The 24,769-nt window shown below is 39.8% G+C and overlaps 1 long non-coding RNA gene across 1 annotated transcript in view; it reads left to right on the top strand.

Annotated features, from left to right (window-relative positions):
- The window catches only part of LOC133536821 (uncharacterized), a 41,396-nt gene extending 17,621 nt beyond the window's left edge, over positions 1–23,775 (top strand). The window contains exons 2-4 of the long non-coding RNA XR_009802559.1: positions 20,941–21,049; positions 23,231–23,410; positions 23,494–23,775. This is a non-coding gene — a long non-coding RNA (uncharacterized LOC133536821). The remainder of the gene's footprint in view (positions 1–20,940; positions 21,050–23,230; positions 23,411–23,493) is intronic.
- The last annotated feature ends 994 nt before the right edge of the window (positions 23,776–24,769 follow it).

Raw genomic sequence — 24,769 nt, 5'->3', positions numbered from 1 at the left:
TTGAACAACTTAAGCTGTATATCAAGCAAGAATGGGAAATAATTCCACCTGAAAAACTTAAAAAATTGGTCTCCTCAGTTCCCAAATGTTTACTGAGTGTTGTTACAAACCCCGTTTCCATATGAGTTGGGAAATTGTTTTAGATGTAAATATAAACGGAATACAATGATTTGCAAATCCTTTTCAACTCATATTCAGTTGAATGCACTACAAAGACAAGATGTTTGATGTTCAAACTCATAAACTTTATTTTTATTTTTTGCAAATAATAATTAACTTAGAATTTCATGGCTGCAACATGTCCCAAAGTAGTTGGGAAAGGGCATGTTCACCACTGTGTTTCATCACCTTTTCTTTTAACAACACTCAACAAACCTTTGGGAACTAAGGAGACACATTTTTGAAGATTTTCACGTGGAATTCTTTCCCATTCTTGTTTTATGTACAGCTTAAGTTGTTCAACTGTTGTGGTATTTTAGGCTTCATAATGCGCCACACATTTTCAATGGGAGACAGGTCTGGACTACAGGCAAGCCAGTCTAGTACCCACACTCTTTTACTATGAAGCCAAGCTGTTGTAACAAGTGACTTGGCATTGTCTTGCTGAAATAAGCAAGGGCATCCATGATAACGTTACTTGGATGACAACATATGTAGCTCCAAAACCTGTATGTACCTTTCAGCATTAACGGTGCCTTCACAGATGTGTAAGTTACCCATGCCGTGGGCACTAATGCACCCCCATACCATCACAGTAGCTGGCTTTTCAACTTTGCACCTAGAACAGTCCTGATGGTTCTTTTCGTCTTTGGTCCGGAGGACACAACGTTCACCGTTTCCAAAAAACAATTTGAAATGTGGACTCGGCAGACCACAGAACACTTTTCCACTTTGCATCAGTCCATCTTAGCTGAGCTCAGGCCCAGCGAAGCCGGCTGCGTTTCTGGGTGTTGTTGATAAATGGCTTTGGCTTTGCATAGTAGTTTTAACTTGCACTTACAGATGTAGCGACAAACTGTAGTTATTGACAGTGGTATTCTGAAGTGTTCCTGAGCCCATGTGGTGATATCCTTTACACACTGATGTCGCTTTTTGGTGCAGTACCGCCTGAGGGAACGAAGGTCTGTTATATCATCGCTTACGTGCAGTGATTTCTCCAGATTCTCTGAACCTTTTGATGGTATTACGGACCGTAGATGGTGAAATTCCTAAATTTCTTGGAATAGCCCGTTGAGAAATGTTGTTCTTAAACTGTTTGACGATTTGCTCACGCATTTGTTCACAAAGTGGTGACCGTTTCCCAATCCTTGTTTGTGAATGACTGAGCATTTTACGGAAGCTGCTTTTATACCCAATCATGGCACCCACTTGTTCCCAATTAGCCTGCACACGTGTGGTATGTTCCAAATAAGTGTTTGATGAGAATTCCTCAACTTTATCAGAATTTATTGCCACCTTTCCCCACTTCTTTGTCACGTGTTGCTGGCATCAAATTCTAAAGTTAATGATTATTTGCAAAAAAAAAAGTGTTTATCAGTTTGAACATCAAATATGTTGTCTTTGTAGCATATTCAACTGAATATGGGTTGAAAATGATTTGCAAATCATTGTATTCCTTTTATATTTACATCTAACACAATTCCCCAACTCATATGGAAACGGGGTTTGTAAAAGGAAAGGCCATGTAACAGTGGTGAAAATGCCCCTTTGGCAACTTTTTTTGCAATGCGTTGCTGCCAGTAAATTGTATGTTAATGATTATGTGTGAAAAAAAAATAAGTTTCTCAGTTCGAACATTAAATATCTTGTCTTTACAGTTTATTCAATTGAATATAAGTTGAAAAGGATTTGCAAATCATTGTATTCTGTTTTTATTCACGAATTACACAACGTGTCAATTTCACTGGTTTTCGGTTTTGTACAGAAAACATACTATTTTAGAAATCAGACTAGTTTAGTGTATGAAAACGTTGTGAGTGTTGTTGTTGAAGGAAAGGAACATTGTGTGGTGCGTTTATGAAATTAATGTTGCGCCATATGCAAATGAAAAAATATGTAACAATTACTTGCTTGTTACTACATTACAAATATAATTACAGCATGTATATAAAACCTTGATGGAGGGGTTTGGATGATTTTTATATCGTATTATACTGTAGGCGGCATTGTTCGCAGACTTTTATTTTTATTTTGATTACAAGTTAGAATGCATACATTAAAGAAAAACATGTATGTTCTTGTCTCACATATGAATTGTGAAGATAGGGAATTTAAAAACAGTGCAGTTCCTCTTTAAACAGAGTTAATGCCCTGATTAGTTTAAGGGGCAGGGGGTCATTCGGCATGAAACGATATCTTGGCAGCGACTTTATTATCATGCACGCGGAGACCAACAAAGCAAATAATGTCGTGACATGTGCGTTCCCCCTGTGCTGGGCCCCCGTTGCAGCATCAGCGCCTATAAGGCAACCTGCTGTCTCTCCATCCCCATGCCAGCCCCGCCCACTCTCTGTGCCTTCACACCCGCTGTAAAAGGCAGCCTGTCCGTCCCCCCCACCCTGCCTGCAGGCCTCACGCTGCGTATTAGGATCACACACTAGTGGCAGCATGGAGGTTTGCTCTGTTTTAGAAGTGTGCCACATTATACTCACGACCCAGCAAATGCATACACCCCCTTTATGTCTTTAAAATGTCCCCGTCCCCCCTTTGGTCTCTACCCACTCCTTTTCCTCTTACCACAGCACTTCTCAGCTGCTGTCGTTTGAATAGGAGGGCCCCTTTACAGAGAAACGAGGGCATCTGGCACACATGCCTTTGAGGCTGAGCAACACGTTTAAACTGCTCCTGTTCGTGCAGCAAGATTAGGAGGCCCCTGTCGATATGCGCACCTTTGCTTTGCTAGTCTATCCTTTTAAAGACGAGGCAACGTTGATTGCGTAACAAAACTCTCCTTCCTCTCCAGGAAGCCTTCAGCTGTGATTTACGGAGATGTCTACCCCCATCTGGTCACTTTCACTAATTAACATGGACATGCTGCACAGCAGGGCCGGACAATATTATAAAGGGATTTTACATGCAGAAAACAATGCAAAATACATTTAAATGGTGACTAAAATGGACAAATGAACTTTTAACATTTATTTTCCCTGATATTGAAGATGACCATGAGCAAATAGGGGAGAGCCTTGTGGACTCTACCATTTGTACTTTCCTAAATTCAATAGTGTTTAAAACCCTTATTGGATTTTTGACATATACAGTTCAGAAATTCATCTGAACACATGTCAAATATTCTTTTTTTTCTCCCCTAAGCAAATTAACCCACACAAATATATATATATATATATATATATATATATATATATATATATATATATATACATACAAGTACAGAAAAATAGTGACCTGAAGCCATTATGCATGCAATACACAAAAGCAGACCCAAGGCTCATCAATTATCTACCTTTCAATTACTTTTCAATTGGGGTTAATTAGTGATTATCGCCTTCTTTTTCAAAGTGATCGCACTCACAAGTTATTTTGGCCCCATGGTGGATTATTCATTTTACTGTTTGGCTAACTGAATTCCACATAACAATACAATGATCTATGCTTTTTTATGGTAATATTGGATGTAAAATCCAAACTAGGATTAGGCGATATGTCCTATAATCTATATTCCAATATATATTGCAGTCTCCTGCAGTAACAATGTACATCATAATATAATGTGCTGTATACAATGTCAAAGCAGGTTACAAAGGCTCTTAAAGTCCTGCTGTTTCCTGAGTTTGTAAAAAATAATAAAAACATCCATCCATGTTCTACCGTTTGTCCCTTTTGGGGTCGCTGGTGTCTACCTCATCTGCATTCTGGCGGAAGACGGGGTACACCCTGGACAAGTCGCCACCTTATCGCAGGGCCAACACAGATAGACAGACAACATTCACACTCACATTCACACACTAGGGCCAATTTAGTGTTGCCAATCAACCTATCCCAAGGTGCATGTTTTTTGGAGGTGGGACAAGGCTGGAGTACCCGGAGGGAACCCACGCAGTCATGGGGAGATTATGCAAACTCCACACAGAAAGATACAGAACCCGGGATTGAACCCAGGACTACACAGGACCTTCATATTGTGAGGCAGATGCACTAACCCCTCTTTCACCGTGCTGCCCATAATAAAAACAACAAAAGATTATTTTGATAATACAAAGTATTGATCCAACCACTGTATAATCAACCATATACTGATACTATACTTGGTATTGTTACTTTTGATATTTGTATCCATCTGCCCACTTTTGTTTAGTCAAGAGCTCTATCTTAGCATATCATCCTACGGTTTGTAGTGAAGTGAAGTGAATTTTATTTATATTGTACTTTTTTCTAGAGACTCAAAGTGCTTTACATCAGTGGTCCCCAACCACCGGGCGGCTCAATCGGTACCGAGCCGCAGAAAAAATTATTAATTTTTTTATCATTTTTTAATTTGTATTTTTTATTTTTTATTAAATCAACATAAAAAACACAACATACACTTACAATTAGTGCACCAACCCAAAACACCTCCCTTTTTCATGACCAAAAAAAACAAAACAAAAAAAAATCCACTGCTTGGGGACCACTGCTTTACATAATGAAACCCATTATCTACATCTTTAAGATACATTTAAAACTGTGTGGGTGGCACTTGGAGCAAGTGAGTAAAGTGTATTGCCCAAGGACACAACAGCAGTGACTAAGATGGCGGAAGCGGGGATCGAACCTGGAACCCTCAAGTTGCTGGCATGGCCGCTCTACCAACCGAGCCACACTCTGTTATCCAATGATAATGTAACTTGTGAGAATAATAGTTTATTTGCCACCATGGAGGTGAGGATTGCTGACTAAAAAGTGTCTTTGCACTTTTGGAGGGATGCTAGCCGCTAGCGAGAATGCAGCACAGTGCGTTGAGAACACGTTTATGTTTGCTTGTCGTTATCAAATTTGCAGGACACAGCTAGAATGTGTCATCAATGTGCATTATCACGATACAACAATCATATTAAAAGCAGGATTGTCAGCCTAATTTTTAGCAGTCATATTGTATTTCTCGCAACCCTAATCCGAACCATCATCAGCGGTTGTGTCCGATCTTTTAAAGACTTTATTGTATGCATAAAACAAACAGGAATCCTTTGCAGGGTTGATGGAAAATGGACTCATACAGGACATAATACCGCCTCCTTGGCAACTTTGCTGCTCGTGTCAAGTCACATGACTGTCCACACAAAGCGTGCCGTCGGTTTATTTTCAGCAGAATGAGAGATTCCACTGCGCGTGTCTTCATCTCGGGGCGGCACAGTAGAGGGAGGGGACGCCTGTGCGCCACAACAGAGTTAACGTCGAGGAATCGTTGCATGGCGAGAGTTCGAGGAGGTCAACAAGTGGGTGTGGAATGTTGAGTGTTTCCCACACGGCGTGGCTCTGAGAAAACATGTGCTCAGCCTCACTAGAGAAAGAGAAGGGGAAGACTTCGATGAGGTCAGCGCTCGAGGTTTTATGCACAGGGGGCGTTTTGTGAGGCAATAGATAGATGGCTAAATAGATTGATAGATATTGAATGTTTTTCTGCACAAAAAAAGAGGAAATTGATTTTAAAAAGCCTTAAAATTTAATTGATGTCGCTGCATCACCTCATAGCTTACTGCTCTGATGTAATTTTTTCTCAAAAGCCACTAAGGGACTATCTGTGTGCCACTCCCCCCTTCCCCCTGTATAATTCAGCTGTTGAAAGTTGGAATAGTCGATAGATTCCACACACACACAGATAGAGTTGTTGGAAGTATAAAGAAGTACCCCGTGTGAACCGCCGTGTGTTTCCTCACAGCAGAGTGGATCTACAAAAACAATGTCACAACACATCAGCACCAGCCTGTTGCTTTAGGTCCATTCAGCTTTTAACGGGTCCCTGCCTAGCCCCTCTGAAGGGACACAAAATCCGACCCCCCCACACACCCGTTGAGCTTAATCTGGGGGAAGAATGATAACATGCATTATGTATTATCCACGCTGCCATGTGAGAGAATGGACAGAAATAACACAGTGGGGGTGACAATGTGGATCGTTTTTGAAAAGAGGATGAGCTCGAGCTGATTAACCGCAGATGGTTACCTGAATGGCATCGAGGGTTGTTATACAGTGCGTCAGGAAAGTATTCACTTTTTCCACATTTTGTTATATTACAGCCTTATTCCAAAATGGAATAAATAATTTTTGTTATCAAAATTCTACACGTAATACCCCATAATGACAATGTGATTTTTTTTTATTTTTTTTTATTAAAAATAAAAATAACATGTACCATATTTTTCGGATTATAAATCGCTCCAGAGTATACGTCGCACCGGCCGAAAATGCATAATAAAAAAGGAAAAAAACATGTATATGTCGCACTGGAGTATAAGTCAAATTTTGGGGGGAAATTTATTTGATAAAATCCAACACCAAGAATAGACATTTGAAAGGAAATTTAAAATAAATAAAAAAAGAATAGTGAACAACAGCCTGAATAAGTGTGCGTTATATGACGCATAAATAACCAACTGAGAAGGTGCCTGGTATTTTAACGTAACATATTATGGTAAGAGTCATTCAAATAACTATAACATATAAAACATGCTATACGTTTACCAAACAATCTGTCACTCCTGATCGATAAATCTGATGTATCTTCTTCCTCGATGTCGCTTCTAAACAATTCTACCAACTCCAAAGGTATGCGCCGCTTCCTCTTGTCGTTTTCTGCTGCATATTTCTCTACGTCCAGCTTGTAATCTGCAGTACATGATTTCCTTTTCAGTAGTTATAAGTTACTGCAAACGATGAAAAGATCCATTTTAATAGTTACGGCAGTAGCATACCACATATAGCAGTTAGCATTCCATGACCCACAATGCATTTCTGCCATGACCCTCCCCCGCCAAATTCTTATTGGTTGACGTGTGTGTGACGATTGCTGACGTGTGTGTGACGATTGCTGACATTTTCTTCCCCGAATGAGATAAATAATATTATTTGATATTTTACGGTAATGTGTTAATAATTTCACACATAAGTCGCTCTGGAATATATGTCGCACCCCCGGCCAAAGTATAAAAAAAAACTGCGACTTATAGTCCGAAAAATACGGTACATGTACCTTTGCTCTATACTTTGTTGATGCACCTTTGGCATAAATTACAGACTCCAGTCTTTTGGAATTTGATGCCACAAGCTTGGCACATCTAACTTCGGGCAGTTTCGCCCTTTCGTCTTTGCCCATTCCTCTTTGCAGCACCTCTCAAGCTCCAATCCGGTTGTATGGGAAGCGTTGTTTTTCATCCAGGATGCCTCTGTACATTACTGCATTCATCTGAGTCTAGTCAGGGAGGTGCCCAAGAATCTGATAGTCACTCTGTCAGAACTACAGTATTCCTCAGTGGAGACAGGATAACCTTCCAGAAGGACGACCACTTCAGCAGCAATCCACCAATGCGGCCTGTATGGTAGAGTGGTCAGTGGGAAGCCTTTTTTTAGTAAAAAGTTTGTCAAAATGCACCTGAAAGACTCTCAGACCATGATGAGACAAAGATTGAACTCTTTGGCGTGAATGCTAGGTGTCATGTTTGGAAGAAACCAGGCACCGCTCATCACCAGGCCAATATCATCGCTACAGTGAAGCGTGGTTGTTGCAGCATCATGCTGTGGGGATGTTTTTCAGCGGCTGGAACTGGTACACTAGTTATGAGGGAAAGATAAATGCAAACAGACATTTTGGATACAAAACAATGCTTCCCATCCAACCTGATGAAGCTTGAGAGGTGCTGCACAAAGGAATGGGCGAAACTACCCAAAAATAGGTGTGCCAAGCATGTGGCATCGTATTCAAAAAGACTTGAGGCTGTAATTGCTGGTCAGTAATCAGGTCAATGCATATACCATCTCACCACAGAACTTTCCTCCAGAAGGTCTTATCTTGGTCCATGTGATGTCAGATGAAACAAAAATCGAGCTGTTTGGCCACAATACCCAGCAATATGTTTGGAGGAGAAAAGGTGAGGCCTTTAATCCCAGGAACACCTTTCCTACCGTCAAGCATGGTGGTGGTAGTATGATGCTCTGGGCTTATTTTGCTGCCAATGGAACTGGTGCTTTACAGAGAGTAAATGGGACAATGAAAAGGGAGGATTACCTCCAAATTCTTCAGGACAACCTAAAATCATCAGCCCGCAGGTTTGGTCTTGGGCGAAGTTGGGTGTTCCAACAGGACAATGACCCCAAACACACATCAAAAGTGGTAAAGGAATGGCTAAATCAGGCTAGAATTAAGGTTTTAGAATGGCCTTCCCAACGGCAAACGTGTGGACAATGCTGAAGAAACAAGTCCATGCCAGAAAACCAACAAATTTAGTCAACTACAACAATTTTGTCAAGAGGAGTGGTTAAAATTCAACCAGAAGCTGATCAGAAGCTTGTGGATCGCAATCAAAAGCGCCTTTTTGCAGTGAAACTTGCCAAGGGACATGTAACCAAATATTAACATTGCAGTATGTATACTTTTGACCCAGCAGATTTGGTCACATTTTCAGTAGACCCATAATAAATTCATAAAAGACCCAAACTTTAGGAATGTTTTTTGTGACCAACAAGTATGTGCTCCAATCACTCTATCACAAAAAAATAAGAGTTGTAGAAATTACTGGAAACTCAAGACAGCCATAACATTATGTTCTGTACAAGTGTAAAGTGTGCCATCAATCTGCCAATCCTTTCCGTGTCCGGGCCAGGTAAGGATCCCCGTGTTGAGAGAAATTAAGCTGCCTGGACTTTTGACCACAAGTGTGTATAATGTAGTAACAGACATGTTTATAACAATATTTAATATGTACAATATTTACCGTATTTTGTTCATTTTAATCATTGCCAGAACTAATTTACTCTGCGCATTTATTTCCATTTCCCTCGCAACGCACTTCCGACTTTCAGCAACAAATGTGTGTTCCTACTTCTGGAAACAGTTGCTTGTGTTTTTTGATCATGGCAGACTTAGAAACAGACAATAAAGTGCCTTTTTTGGGATAATTGAGGATTCACAACCTTATTGTTTTAAAGCTGAATATACTGAGGATGAACTGCTGCTGGTAGAAGCGGGCACGAAGGAAGAGTGAGCCATTGGAGCAGACGGAAGCCGAGAGAGTGAGGTTGGCGTGACCTGACAATGTCAATGTGGAACTTGGAGCCATGCTATTTGGACATAAATGTAGTGTTTACCCAAAATAAACCAGAAAAATAACCCCAGTCAACTGGATATCTTTAGGCCCATTGAGCCTTTAACGGGTCGTGTCCCACCCCCTACCCGGCAACCGAGTGACTAACTTTAATATTGATTATGATACATGCAGCAAGTCTTACGTGTTTTTACAGCTACAGTGCATACACTGTCAAGTTAGCTGTGTACCAACAAAACGTGAAATGTGGGCTAGTACTTTATATATACAGTAATATGATTGTTCATGTTTTTAACTTAATACAGATTGGTGTCTTATTGCATTGTGTTATGCATTACTAACTCAAATACGTTTTGTGTTGACGCAGTTGCTAGCTTATCTTTTTCTGTAGCTAACTTTTACGGCGAATACCAAAGCATGCCGATGTGTTACGTTAGAAAAAGAGTTCCTCAATGTTCGCTCTTACAATAACAATGTCCCTACAGCTTGGTTATCATACAGATTATGGAAACTAAATAAAGTATTGGTGACGGTTTTTGAATGCATTTTTAAAGTGATTTAAAGGTAGAATTGATTGCTCCCATTAACTGCAATGCTAGCTATTTGAAATGAGAACATTTTTAAATGTCAGACTGCAAAAAAAAAATATTGTCTTCTTGTCTTGGATTGGGAATGATAGGCAACATTTTTAAAAAGTACAGTTCCCTTATAAGTGGGATTAATCTGAAAATTAATCATTTGAAAGCACTATTTAAGAAAAAGTAAAACATAAAACAAGAATGCAGTACTAGTTATATCAAGTTGTGTTGTGTTAGTAGCTAGCTATCATAGGAAAAGTGAAACATCAGCAGTAGGCGTAACGCTCCTGTTCTGTTTAACTGGAATTGTAAAGCGTCAAATAAAAAACCTACAATTAATATTTCTAATGCCATAAAAAAAAGTTGTAGTGGTTGGAGAAAAAGTTGAAATATTATACGTTATCATTTTAATAGGGGTAGCATGGTGGGGGAGGGGTTAGTGCATCTGCCTCTCAATACGAAGGTCCTGAATGCTCCGGGATCTTTCTGTGTGGAGTTTGCATGTTCTCCCCATGACTACGTGGGTCCCCTCCCGGTACTCCGGGTTCCTCCCATCTCCAAAAACATGCACCTGGGGATAGGTTGATAGCCAACACTAAATTGGCCCCTAGTGTGTGAATGTGAGTGTGAATGTTGTCTGTTTATCTGTGTTGGCCCTGGGATGAGGTGGCGACTTATGTAGGGTGTACCCCGCCTACCGCCCAAATGCAGCTGAGATAGGCTCCAGTGACCCCAAGAGGGAGAAGTGGTAAAAAATGGATGGATGGATCACTCTCATAGGCTGCACGGTGACACAGGAGTTAGTGTGTGTGTGTGTGTGCCTCACAATAAGAAGGTCCTTGATTCAATCCTGTCTTTCTGTGTGGAGTTTGCATTTTCTCCCCGTGACTGCATGGGTTTCCTCCAGATACTCAGGCCTCTCCTCTCCAAAGACATGCACCTAGAGTTGGTATTGATCGGCAACACTAAATTGGCCCTAGTGTGTGAATGTGAATGTTGTCTGTCAGTGTTGGCCCTGTGATGAGGCAGCGACTTGTCCAGGGTGTACTCCGCCTTCCGCCCAAGCACCCCTGCAACCCCATGAGGGACAAGCGGTAGAAAATGAATGGATGAATATCACTCTGATACTTTTATGTTTATTTACTTAAACTAGATTTAATTGCTTAGCAAATAGATTCTCATAAATGAGCCTTTTGAGGGTAAAAAAGGTTCCTATTTTAGTATCATTGTCATTTAAAAAACCTGAACAACACGGTGTTCTGTAAACAGTGCAAATTCTATATTACTTCTCAGAGCAGCTTGAATGCATTGCACAATCACTTAAAAGAAAAGCTGAGGAAGTAAACGGCTCTGTAAATGAATTACTTTTGTATCCCTGATTGAACATCATAGGTAAGTTTGTAGACACAAGAAAATTGTTGGGGAAATTTTGGGGAATCCATTTGGAAATTTTGTTGCACCACTACACTAAACAAACAGTTTGATACGAAAATGAATTAAATCAGGGGTCGAGAACCTTTTTGGCTGAGAGAGCCAAAAAGCCAAATATTTTAACATTTATTTCTGTAAGAGCCATATAATTTTTTTTTTTAACACTGAACACAACTAAGCGCGTGCATTTTTAAGTAAGACCAACATTTCTAGAGTACAATAGGGCTCTTATTCTTTGTAATAACATTATTATTCTGAAGCTAACTGTGGAGGGGGCGTGGCCTGCCGGCCTGCAGTGAACTGGGGTGTGCCAGGACCGGCCTCTAAATCAGCGATAGGTGCGTACACGGGCCACCTGGGCCTTGTTATCTAATCGCCTGTCGCTCTGTTATAAGCAGCAGCCAGGAGGAGAGACGGGGTTGGGGCTGGAGCCAGAGTGCGAGCTAAAACGAAAGAGAAAAAGACAATTGCTGGAAAGTAACTAAGAAACTTTTTGAAAAATAAAACAATATTGTAACCCTGAAACAGGCTCTCATGTCGGTGCTTGATGGTCTGCAGAACCCCCAGGAGGGCAAGCCCCACACTAACCAATAATAAATAAATAACTTCTTACCATTAACGCAACTTCTTGAACAGGTGCGGTAGAAAACGGATGGATGGATTAAAAATGCATGAGAATGTTTTATATTTTGAACATTATTTTTAACACTGTGATTACAAGGGGATTTATTCATTACTTATCGTATTAAGCAATGCCAGCTCAGATTTATCCGAGAGCCAGATGCAGTCATCAAAAGAGCCACATCTGGCTCCCGGGCCATAGGTTCCCTACCACTGATTTAAATCAACAGATTACCGGTAATTGAAAATATAATCGATATAACAATGAATTTAAAAAAGAATCCTAAGCCCTAGATGCGATGATATCATATGGTACATGGTTTTTCACTAATGAATCGTAAAACTGTCACTATCATTGGCTCTCAGCTGTTCGGATATCGTAACGTGATGTCCTCACCGATTCGCACATCCAAAATGACACACCAGCTTGCGTGTCATCGCTCGTTTGTGAATGTATTTTGAGCGGTCACCTGCTGGCCTGTGTGAACGTTGAGGAGAGTAGGTCACAAGTGAGCTTGACCGCCGCTTGCCTGTCAGGGTCACCTGTGGAATGTGGCGGCACAGAAGAGAAAGCGAGATAAAGACACACAGAGGTGTGCTTAGACAGCAGCAGCAGTCTTCCCACACGGACACCAGTCTGGGGTTACGACCTATTTGCCACGCGGCGGAAATATCTCCTGCCCCCACTCTTTCAGCCAAAACTGCCAGATGTCATCCTCAGCACAAAAAATATACCATTAATGTTTTTTGTTAATGGCATGAAAACAACATATGTTTCTTATTGCTGTGCTGCAGCTTAATAAGATCAAGGTGTACTGGCGCTTTAGCTGGCCTCGCCTCCTGCACGTGAGCCCATCAGAACCACATGTTCCGCTCAAAGCCATTACGCCGGCTCACCCAGTCAACATTGAACCACTGTGTACACACTTTTGGCCGTCATGTTGAAATATATTTTCCCTTACGAGGAGGCTCTGGATGATTAAGGAGCGGTGTAAAAGGCCGCAGTAGAATGAGAAGCAGTGCAACTTCTTTTTGTGTAGGTTGAAATGTTGAACTGGTCAGTCTTTGTAATATTTTGACATCCAAACATTCAAATTTTGGCATACTGTACTTTTTTCTCTGCTAAAATGATTGTTTTTTTTATTATTTGCAGATGACATATGTCATATAACAGTGTATTTACAATTATTGTTTATTTAATTGGTTATTTGACAGGGACAGTGTACTGTACATAAATTAACTTGGCTGCAAATGCACCGGACATAACAATTTTTGTCATTCAACCATTTTTTATTTCATTACCATAATATATTTATTAGTGTGTGTGCGTATGTGTGTGTATGTATTTTCTTTTGGAATATTTTATTAATATTATATCCACTATTTACATGAGTATTTTTCCGTGCAAGTTTGCAATCATCCGTACAGTATCTAAATGTTTTTTTTTTTTTTTTTTCCGGAAATAGAAAATGAATTAAATTAATATTATATAATTGAGTCTGCTTTAAGTATGATATTTATGTGTAATTTAATAATATTATCGTTATTATTTTTTAACAACTTGTGATGCACTTTAATGCTACAGTATCTTGTTATGCATGCTCAAAATTAGGGATGTCCGATAATAGCTTTTTTGCCAATATGCGATATTCCGTTATTGTCCAACTCTCAATTACTGATTCCGATATCAACCGATACCGATGTATACAGTCGTGAAATTATCACATTATTATGCCTAATTTTGTTGTGATGCCCCCCTGGATGCATCAAACAATGTAACAAGGTTTTTCAAAGTAAATCAACTCAAGTCATGGAAAAAAAATGCCAACATGGCACTGCCATATTTATTATTGAAGTCACAAAGTGCATTTTTTTTAACATGCCTCAAAAAAGCAGCTTGGAATTTGGGACATGCTCTCCCTGAGAGAGCATGAGGAGGTTGGGGTGGGCGGGTTTGGGGGGGGGGGGTAGGGGGGGTTGTATATTGTAGCATCCTGGACGAGTTAGTGCTGCAATGGATTCTGGGTATTTGTTCTCTTGTGTTTATGTTGTGTTACGGTGCGGATGTTCTCCCGAAATGTGTTTGTCATTCTTGTTTGGTGTGGGTTGACTGGGTGGCGCATATTTGTAACAGTGTTAAAGTTGTTTATACGGCCACACTCAGTGTGACCTGTATGGCTGTTGACCAAGTATGTGTTGTTTGTTTGTATTAAAAGCCGTAAATGTTATGTGATTGGGCCGCCATGCAAAGGCAGTGCCTTAAAGGCACGCTCGCAATATTGTTGTCTGGTTGGAAATCGGGAAAAATTCGGGAGAATGGTTGCCCCGGGAGATCTTCGGAAGGGACACTGAAATTCGTGAGTCTCCCGTGAAAATCGTGAGGTTTGGCAAGTATGACTGGTAGAAGCAACTTCTCTGTACTTCTCCCTACGACAGTGTACCTCTCCGTACAGCGGCATTTTAAAAAGTCATAAATTTTACGTTTAGAAACCGGTACCGATAGTTTCCGATATTACATTTTAAAGCATTTATCGGTCGATAATATCGGCAGTCCGATTTTATCGGACATCTCTACTCAAAATAGATAAAATGTTTACATGATTAGTATTATTATTAACAATACAATTTGTATTATTTTCAACAAATATTTTATATGCATTTTTTGCTAAATTGACCGCATGTTGATGTATATTTTCCCAAAACGCCTATTTTAAACCATTTTCTACCGCTTATTCCCTTTTGGGGTCGCGGGGGGCGCTGGCGCCTATCTCAGCTACAATCGGGCAGAAGGCGGGGTACACCCTGGACAAGTCGCCACCTCGTCGCAGGGCCAACACAGATAGACAGACAACATTCACACTCACATTCACACACTAGGGCCAATTTAGTGTTGCCAATCAACCTATCCCCAGGTGCATGTCTTTGGAAGTGGGAGAAAGCCGGAGTACCCGGAGGGAACCCACGCATTCACGGGGAGAACATGCAAACTCCACACAGAAAGATCCCGAGCCTGGATTTGAACCCAGGACTGCAGGACCTTCGTATTGTGAGGCAGACGCACTAACCCCTCTGCCACCGTGAAGCATACACAAAAATGTAGCTCTTTCATATGATGTCACAATTAATTGTGTTTGCCTTTTTCGGAAGTTACCTTCCTTATACCTGGTAATAGGTTTATTGGCAACACTAAATTGATCCTAGTGTGTGAATGTGAGTGTGAATGTTGTCTATTGTGTTTACCCTGCGATGAGGAGGCGACTTGTCCAGGGTGTACACCGCCTTCCGCCCAAAATGCAGCTGAGTTAGGCTCCAGCACCCTCCGCGACCCCGAAAGGGACAAGCGGTAGGAAATGGATGGATGGATGGATGGATGAATACTGCAGAATGGCTAAAATAAAAAAGCCCAACAGTTAGAGTTAAGGTTTATGGCGCCACCTGTTGCTTTAATATGGCCATTTTTTTTGCAACTTTGCAGCATCTACTTTATGCCACATCAGCGTTTTACAGCAAGGGTGTTCACTCTTTTATTGTACTTCAGTGTGCGATAAAAATTAATGTACGACAAATGTTTTGTGTTGTCTTCTAAAGACGCCGCAACATGTAAAGTGACATGTTCGTGATGGATTATTTTCTCGCTCGCTTCTATTTCCCTCTCGCGGCTGTCACTTGATTGACAGGAAGCTCAGGCGACATCATGAGCTCACTGACATGACAACGCATAAATAAAGCACATCACACGCTCGGATTAAGCCCTCTATAAAGCTCTGTGATTGATTATGTACCGTGCCGTTGGCCAAACGTGTGCATGTTTTACGTTAGCTATTTTTAAAAAGAAAAAGTAGATGAGATGGATTCTCACGAGGGAAAATGTTCCGCTACGTCTGTGAAGACACAAAAAAGACTTGTTGAGAACAGAAGATTTATTAGAAGCAAACTACAAATGTTTGATATTTGAAGAGAGAAATGGATGGATGAATGCTAGTTCGCTATGTCGTTTAGCACTAGCAAAAGATGCTAAAAGATTTTGTCAGTTCAATAACTTGGACAAGGCGTCATTCCAAACAAAATCTGACAAGTTTAAAAATGTACTTTTATTTGTATTTTTAAAATGTTCACTTCCTGTCACGGTCCATTTGCATGGGTTTTAAGACTGTCTCCTGGGCTGGCCCGTGGCATACACACACTATGCTGCTGTTTAGGGCCACAGCAACTCGGGGCCCCACATGATCATGGCCTGATATTTTGTAAAGTTCAAGTCAAATTAATTCTGTTGTCAAAGTTCAACAATAGGGTTGTTTGAATCAAACAAAAAATGTTCATTACAACCCAGACCCCTTTGCAAAAAGGCTAAATGGTTAATTCCATCTGGTAGCGACAAATCCAGCATGGAACATTTTACTGTTCACTCAACAACAGACGTCATAACAACATCAATGCTCTCTTTAAGCATTCACACACATCACCAACATTTCGCCACAACTAGTGGGTGTGACAGTCATCAGTACTTTAAATTAACATTTGGGAACCAGAATGAGGTGAAGGAAGAAAAGTAAAAATATGACCACTATATTTGTGACAGGGTTCAATCCCGGGCTCTGGATCTTTCTGTGTGGAGTTTGCATGTTTCCCCCGTGGCTGCGTGGGTTCCCTCTGGGTACTCCGGCTTCCTCCCACCTCCAAAGACATGCACTTGGTGATAGGTTGATTGGCAACACTAAATTGGCCCTAGTGTGTGAATGTGAGTGTGAGTGTTGTCTGTCTATCTGCGATGAGGTGGCGTCTTGTGTACCCTGCCTTGCTCCCGAATGCAGCTGAGATAGGCTTCAGCACCTCCCGTGACCCCAAAAGGGACAAGCAGTAGAAAATGAATGGATGGATATTTGTGACATCATCGGACAAAGTTATGTATTGGTTTCACTTTTGCATCTAATAGCACATAACTGTGGTGCATTCAAGGAACCACGATTTAAGTTCAAAACAGAGTTTTTATAGACACGGGAGGCTTAATCCCCAGTAGATGCACAAATAATTATAATAATGATTTATGGTAAGTATTACATCATACATAAATCAGATGTTTAGAAAAAACATTACATTTGTTCCAAACAAAGTCTTGGAGACATTACAAACTGCATGTTGCATGCAAAATACATATTAAGTTTTTTAACATGTGTTTTAAAAACACCAAATTAAGTCAATAATTAGATTTTTGGTGCATGTAAACATATTGAGTGTGTGTGGGGGGAATAGTGATGTTAAGGTTGAAGGCCCTTCAGGAGTCTAATAATAATAATAATATGAATAATGAATAAGTCATATTAACGACCAAATTAGGGCTACTCAACAAAAAATGTCACACAAAACCTTTAGACCAGGGGTGGCAAGCCCATGTTCTCTGATGACCACATCACAGTTATGGCTACTCTCTAAAGGCTTCTTGTCACAGATATGTATGAATTTAGATGTATAATCTATACGCGACCCTTGGCGGAAAATGTTTGGACACCACTGAGCTATTAGTATCGAATTATCAGCTTTTTTCCTCATTGCATCACACATTTTTACTCTTTTTCTTTTACATTCTTACTGTTTTTTTATCCAAAAATATGTTGCGGGTCAACACAACTGGAGGTGTGGGCCGCACTTTGGACCCCCCTGTGCTTTTTGCATGGTCAGATAATTCTCAAGTTTAAAAGACAAGTACAAGCAATTTTTTGCCGATATTGAAAGAACGAATATGTTTAGTAAGAAAAATGAAGTGCTTTACTAGCGCACATTATTTCCAGGCGTTCGTGGACCACATAAAATTATGTAGCAGGCCAGACCTGGCTCCCGGGCCTTGAGTTTGACAGATGTGCTATAGACTGTCTCTGCCGTTTGCCAAAACAGCGATGCTACTGATGTGGTGCGGTCAAAAGTCAAAACAGTTCTCCGCAACTCACAACATTTTTTACATTTTAAGGGATTTTAGGGTTACAGGACAAACAATGATACAGGAAGCTTGGGAGTAAAGGTCAATGCGACTGGACAGCTATTTTCCTTTGACTAGTTGATGTTCAGCGTGTCTCATGGTATTTAACTATGTGTTCATGTATTATATATACACAGAACAGTGTACTGTAGCGTTGGTCCATAGTGCTAAATATTGATGATGATGATGGTGTTGTTCCTCAGAAGAGTGGCCTGTCTAAAATGTTGTCCATGTTATCTCTCAAGCGTGCAGAGGCATGCACACACTTCCTGCCCTGCGTCACTGACAGCACGGCCAAGCATCAGCCAGCACATTATTATGCCACTCACTGCATGAGGGTGCTGCTGGCAGCGGGTCATGTGACCAGAGGAATATGTTAACAACATACAAGCCATACTCAAAGCTTTACGCCCACAGAGAGTACATGATTTAACAATCAATGCATTCTTAGAACAATACATTTAGAACATGGTCGTCTCCACATTCGACTTAAATCTTGATCTACACGTAAATGTTGTACGTTTTGTTTTTATTTTGTTATTGTTGTATTATGAGGTCTGATAGTGCACCCAATTGTACACATTTTTTAAAATGAAAAAATACACAAATAAGTTAGTTTTGCCTCATTTCATTGTTATTTTATGTAATGCAAATATTTTTTATATTTTTGGAACACATGTATTACTGTATATTGTAATCTTATGTGGTTTCTGTCTAAAACTATGCTCCCAACTCTAAACAAATATTTTGATCATATTATTAATAAATAATTTTAATTGTAATCCTACAAATGATTGTATTTTATTAACAGTATTATTAAATAAATATGTGTGAGTACTACATGTGCTATAACAACAAAATGTTTTCATTATTTATATATATTTTTTTATAATCTATCAAGTTAATAATATTAACCTAAATTACATATGATCAAAACCTTTGGAGGGTATATATATATATATATATATATATATATATATATATATATATATATATATATATATATATATATATATATATATATATATATATATATATATATAAATTGATTGATTGATTGAAACTTTTATTAGTAGATTGCACAGCTCAGTACATATTCCGTACAATTGACCACTAAATGGTAACACCCGAATAAGTTTTTCAACTTGTTTAAGTAGGAGTCCACGTTAATCAATTCATGGTATATATATATATATATATACAATCTTATTTTTTTGTGATAGAGTGATTGGAGCACATACTTGTTGGTCACAAAAAACATTCATGAAGTTTGGTTCTTTTATGAATTTTTTATGGGTCTACTGAAAATGTGACCAAATCTGCTGGGTCAAAGGTATACATACAGCAATGTTAATATTTGGCTACATGTCCCTTGGCAAGTTTCACTGCAATAAGCCGCTCACTGCAATAAGGCGCTTTTGGTGGCCATCCACGAGCTTCTGGGTTAATTGTTGACCACTCGTCTTGACAACATTGGTGCAGTTCGGCTAAATGTGTTAGTTTCTTGATATGGACTTGTTTCTTCAGCATTGTCCACACGTTCGAGTCAGGACTTTGGGAAGGCCATTCTAAAACCTTAATTCTAGCCTGCATCTGACCACAGAACTTTCCTCCAGAAGGTCTTGTCTCTGTCCTTGTGATGTCAGATGAAACAGAAAAATAAAACTTTTTGGCCACAATACCCAGCAATATGTGTGGAGGAGAAAATGTGAGTCCTTTAATCCCAGGAACCCCTTCGTTGCGTCAAGCATGGTGCGGGTAGTATTATGATTTGGGCCGGTTTTGCTGCCAATGGAACTGGTGCTGTACAGACAGTAAATGGGACAATAAAAAAGGAGGATTACCTCCAAATTCTTCAGGACAACTTAAAATCATCAGCCCGGAGGTTGGGTCTTGGGCACAGTTGGGTGTTCCAACGGGACAATGACCCCAAACACGTCAGAAGTGGTAAAGGAATGCCTAAATAAAGCTAGAATTAAGGTTTTAGAATGGACAATGCTGAAGAAACAAGTCCATGTCAGAAAACCAACACATATAGCTGAACTGCACTAATTTTGTCAAGAGGAGTGGTCAAAGCTTGCCAGAAGTTTGTGGATGGCTACCAAAAGCCCCTTATTGCAGTGAAACTTGCCAAGGGACATGTAACCAAATATTAACATTGCTGTATGTATACTTTTGACCTTGCAGATTTGGTCACATTTTCAGTAGACCCATAATCAATTCTAACCTGACTCTCGCCAGATCCTTGTAGTTCCTTGAGCTCCACAAAAGGATCTGGGACCTCTCAATAGGTGATGTATTTCAGAAGGCGGGGCCTTGTCAAAAAATCATTGTTTGTGATCGGATAAACCAATACTTCAACCACTCACATCAAAATCAACCCGTGACACTGATGAGAGCGACGCTGGGAAATCCATAACAGAACAGCCGACATATTGGATAACGACAGAGCGAAAAGTTAGAGAACATTACTGAAACAACGCACCAATGTCAGTAGACGATCGATGTCGTTTGTGCAAAGAAAATATGCAGAATCAATGTCAGCACATGACTCCTCGCTGCGTGCCGCCATTGTTGTTTGAATCAAACAACAATGGATGTGCTCCAATCACTCTATCACAAAAAAAGAGTTTTAGAAATTATCGGAAACTCAAGACAGCCAAGGCATTATATTCTTTACAAGTGTATGTAAACGTTTGACCACGACTGTATATATAAATGTATATATGTATATAATTATTTATTATTTATTTATTTTGATAATTAAGTGATACTAATTGTAATAACTATTTGGGTGTTTTATACATATCATATTACAAACAATAAGTTTGTCTTATACTTGTCTTGTAAAAAAACAACTATAAATAATATCTCCTTAAACTCACCACTTAAAAACAAAACAAATGTATATTCTTGTCACTACTCAAGTAGGGTGCGAGAATTTTCTTACACTCTTGACTCAGCCATTTCTTTTAGTGCTGAGTCATTTGTAGCCAATGGAGGGGGGCTGCTATTTTTGAATCTTGACTGTTTTACAAGAAAGTGAACGCGTTCTTTATTGAAGGTCTGCTGTATGTGCTTCCAGCAGAGAACATGATTCCAGTGACAAAGTGGCAAGAAAAGAAAGAAGATAGAAGAAAAGAGGAATGTACCTGACCTCTGAACCCTGACACTTGGTCACACTGAAGCAAAAGGTGCCCCACACACACACGCACACAGACACACACACGCACACGCACACAACAGGTGGGAAAATAGACATTATGTATTCCACAGTTTGCACACTTACTATTGTTGTGATACATTGTGGATCCAATAACGCCCAGCTAATGTTTATGAAGTTGATTGCCGTGCCTTCAGTCAGATTAACTACTTTAACATCGACAGTAAAGTAAATTTAAGCATCTGGTACATAAGAGAACACTATGCTAAAGTATTTAAAATGCACTCAACTGTAATTATTCTGACCATTTTATGATAGAATTATGTTAGTATGCGCTGCAGCTTATATTTTTCTGCTGAATCATCAAGAAAATCCAAACATATTTTAAATGTACGATCAACCTGTGAGATGGAAAATGAACCGAAAGTCACACAGTGAGGCCATTGCTCACATGTTAGCATGACAACAGATGCAAGCAGTCACAAAAAATGCAGCAGCATGCACCTGTCCTTCTGCAACATGGGGGTCATGACCCCCAGACCACCAAGAACTGCAAGTTGACTTTTCTTCTTCTACTTTTAATAGCAGCGTCCTAGAAACGTCCTGGAATGTGACAGTTGCTTGAATTCAACTGAAATAATAAAACAATATACTATATTATTTTTTTGTTCTTTCGGGCTTTTCCCCAGCAGGTGAACAGCATGCTATGCTCTCTCATAGTTGTTGCATTTGTCTTTGTTTCTTGCATTGAACAAGACAGGACAGTCTACCGAGTCACATTCCATGTGTGTTAAACATACTTGGCCAATTGCTCAGATTTACATGACGTCACTTCCGACCCTCGTCCGGCTCATTAGGTATGCCTGGTGGTTAAGCCAGCGTCTGTTCTCAATGAGTACTAGGCGCAATTTAGCCTTTCTCCCCAAAAAATGCCCTATGCTTGCCTTGTTTTCGGCTCTACAAACCGATCAAATCGCAAAAAGGATAAACGCTTCTTCAGAGTTCCTCGAGAGGTAATCACAGAGTACGGATGAGTGCAAGATTTTAAAAAATATGTCGAGAAAAGTGGCACACACTTCAGTCCAAAGGACCAGAGTCGAATAACGCATGAGTTTGCAGTGATCACTTTGTTCAAGTTTTATTTGACATACTTTTAATGTGTAGTATTTCCAATTAATGTGTTATATTGATATTATTTTCATTATAGATTGTTTTGGATTTCGTAAAACACATTTTTGCTACGAGTGTTTCGTAATGCATCAACTTGGCAGTTTAAATAAAGAAAGCAGATGTGAGCCAAACCTTAAAGAGTTAAGCTTTACCAAAGGCAGCAACAACACATACACCATGTTGAGGTCTGTATTTATATTTTATAGTTATATTTTATAAATGGTGCGTTCAACAACAAAAGCAACAATTATGGCTGTAGACACAAAGTTAAATCATGGAATGCAACCTTACCCGAGCAAAAACAATGCATATTTGTCCAGGAGAGTCTTGATACCAATTTCCTTGACCCAGCCACACACGAAGAAGTTGTAGACCTCTATGCTATTCCAAGTTTTCATCTGTTTTGTCGTGCAGATTGATGTCTGGAGCACACTATATAGTTTGACATGTCTGGGAACTCTACCAACGGATAATTTTTGATATCACCCGACGATTATTTTTTTGGGATAAAGTACAGAGATTGTATTCCATTGCAGACGTTGATGTTTTGCTAAAAGATCAAGGCCCCTTGCATACTTAGAGAGTTTGCTTGCTGCCCAACGGCCATCTTGGCTTGGTTGACCACCACTGTTTTTCACTTCCGGGAAGAAGTCATGGGAGGGAATACAAGCAATTAACCTGATTCTGATTCAGAGTAGTTTTTTTTCCGGATTCCCTTCCTGACGCAACCTTCCTCTTTATCCGGGCTTTGGACTGGCACTGGACAACTCCAAATGGCTGGGTGTTCGGGCATTGACCAGGAATTGAACCCGCGCCGTCTGCACTAATAGGCCTTAAAAGAGCTAGTGCAAAGTCGGATGTTCTGTGTGACTGCCAACAAAAACAGTATAAAACGGTGATTAAAAAAGCACAATTGTAGTGAAAACAACTGTTTATATTGCTCACAGGAAGTACATTTCCTGCATGGCGACAGCTTTTCAAACACATAGGGCCACGTGCCTTGAAGTGATCGAGGAACTGTATTTCTTTTGTCGTTATCCAGGGCTAACGTCCTGTTAGCACACACCCAGTGCTTCCTGTATGGACTGAGCGACTTCCTGTAGAACTTCCTGTGTTGAATCTCTCAGCACAGCTGCTTATCTGTGTAGCACACGATGACAAAACCATGGACCTGCACGCGCACGCAAACAAATAGAGACCGTTGTGGGACTTGAGTGATGAGGTGAATTATTGTTATTGATCCGCTTTAGGGGCCACTTTAACTCTTGACAGACCGCTTCCTTTTGCTGCTCCACGTTTCAACAGAGTGGTGCTGCTCCTGTATCTGGTGACATGTTGGTTGTGTGTTGAAAGAGCTCCATTGGCTTTTGAGGGTCATCCAGGACCACCACAGCCTGGCACATTCTTCCACTCTGTGTATGAAACTCAGAGGATAAGATGGTCACAATAAGACTATTTTATTTCAGCATTATTATTACCTTCACCAAGTACATAGCGTAATAAAAATGCCATTTGTCAGTTTGTTATTGAGCAAAATTGCTTATAAAAATGCTTTGATGGATACTGATAAACAAAAATTGGACTTCTGAACTCCCATTCGTAAAAATTGCTCTTGGACGCAACACACTCCAAGAGGATATATAAAGAATTGTTGTTTATATTAATTATCGCCATTTGAAAAAACTGTTTTTTCATGGCAATTGGTGTATAGATACGGTTTGTATACAGTAGATCCCTGCTATAAAGCAGGACCAACAGACACACTTATAAAAATGCAATTTTTAAAAAATTTTAAGTCATAAAATTGTCCTCTCAATTTAAATATAGTTTTACACATTAAGAAACAATTAGAAACATACAATACACAGTAATGTATATTTACACACTGTGACAACTTGACAAAGTTATGGTTGGATTTTTGTTTAAAAAAAAACTTTTTAATTCTTATTTGTGACAGTCAAGTTGAATGGACTACAAATTTAAATACCGGTAGTTCAATTTTATACATTAAATTATAACTAAGGAATATAGTAAAGACAATTACCGAACACAGAGAATGGACCAGAAGTGACTTTTGTAATATTGATGCTCATAATTCCGAGAGTTTGTGAATGCAACCCCGCTGGCTGTAACCATCATTGGTGCCAAATGAGGAAGTTGTGTGTTAAAGGCCTACTGAAATCCACTACTACCGACCACGCAGTCTGATAGTTTATATATCAATGATGAAATCTTAACATTGCAACACATGCCAATACAGCCGGTTTAGTTTACTAAATTGCAATTTTAAATTTCCCGCCAGGTATCCTGTTGAAAACGTCACGGAATGATGACGCGTATGATGACGCGTGCGCGTGACATCACCAGTGGTTGCGGACATGTTCTCCCAGCACCGATCACGGCTAAAAGTAGTCTGTTTTTGTCGCATAATTACACAGTATTCTGGACCTCTGTGTTGCTGAATCTTTTGCAATTTGTTCAATTAATAATGGAGACTACAACGAAGAAAGATGTTGGTGGAAAGCGGTGTACTGCAGGCGGCTGTGGCAACACAAACACAGCCGGTGTTTCTTTGTTTGTT

This window comes from Nerophis ophidion, linkage group LG18, assembly GCF_033978795.1.
Source record: "Nerophis ophidion isolate RoL-2023_Sa linkage group LG18, RoL_Noph_v1.0, whole genome shotgun sequence".
Classification (NCBI taxonomy): domain Eukaryota; kingdom Metazoa; phylum Chordata; class Actinopteri; order Syngnathiformes; family Syngnathidae; genus Nerophis; species Nerophis ophidion.
This window is presented reverse-complemented; position numbering and strand designations above follow the sequence as displayed.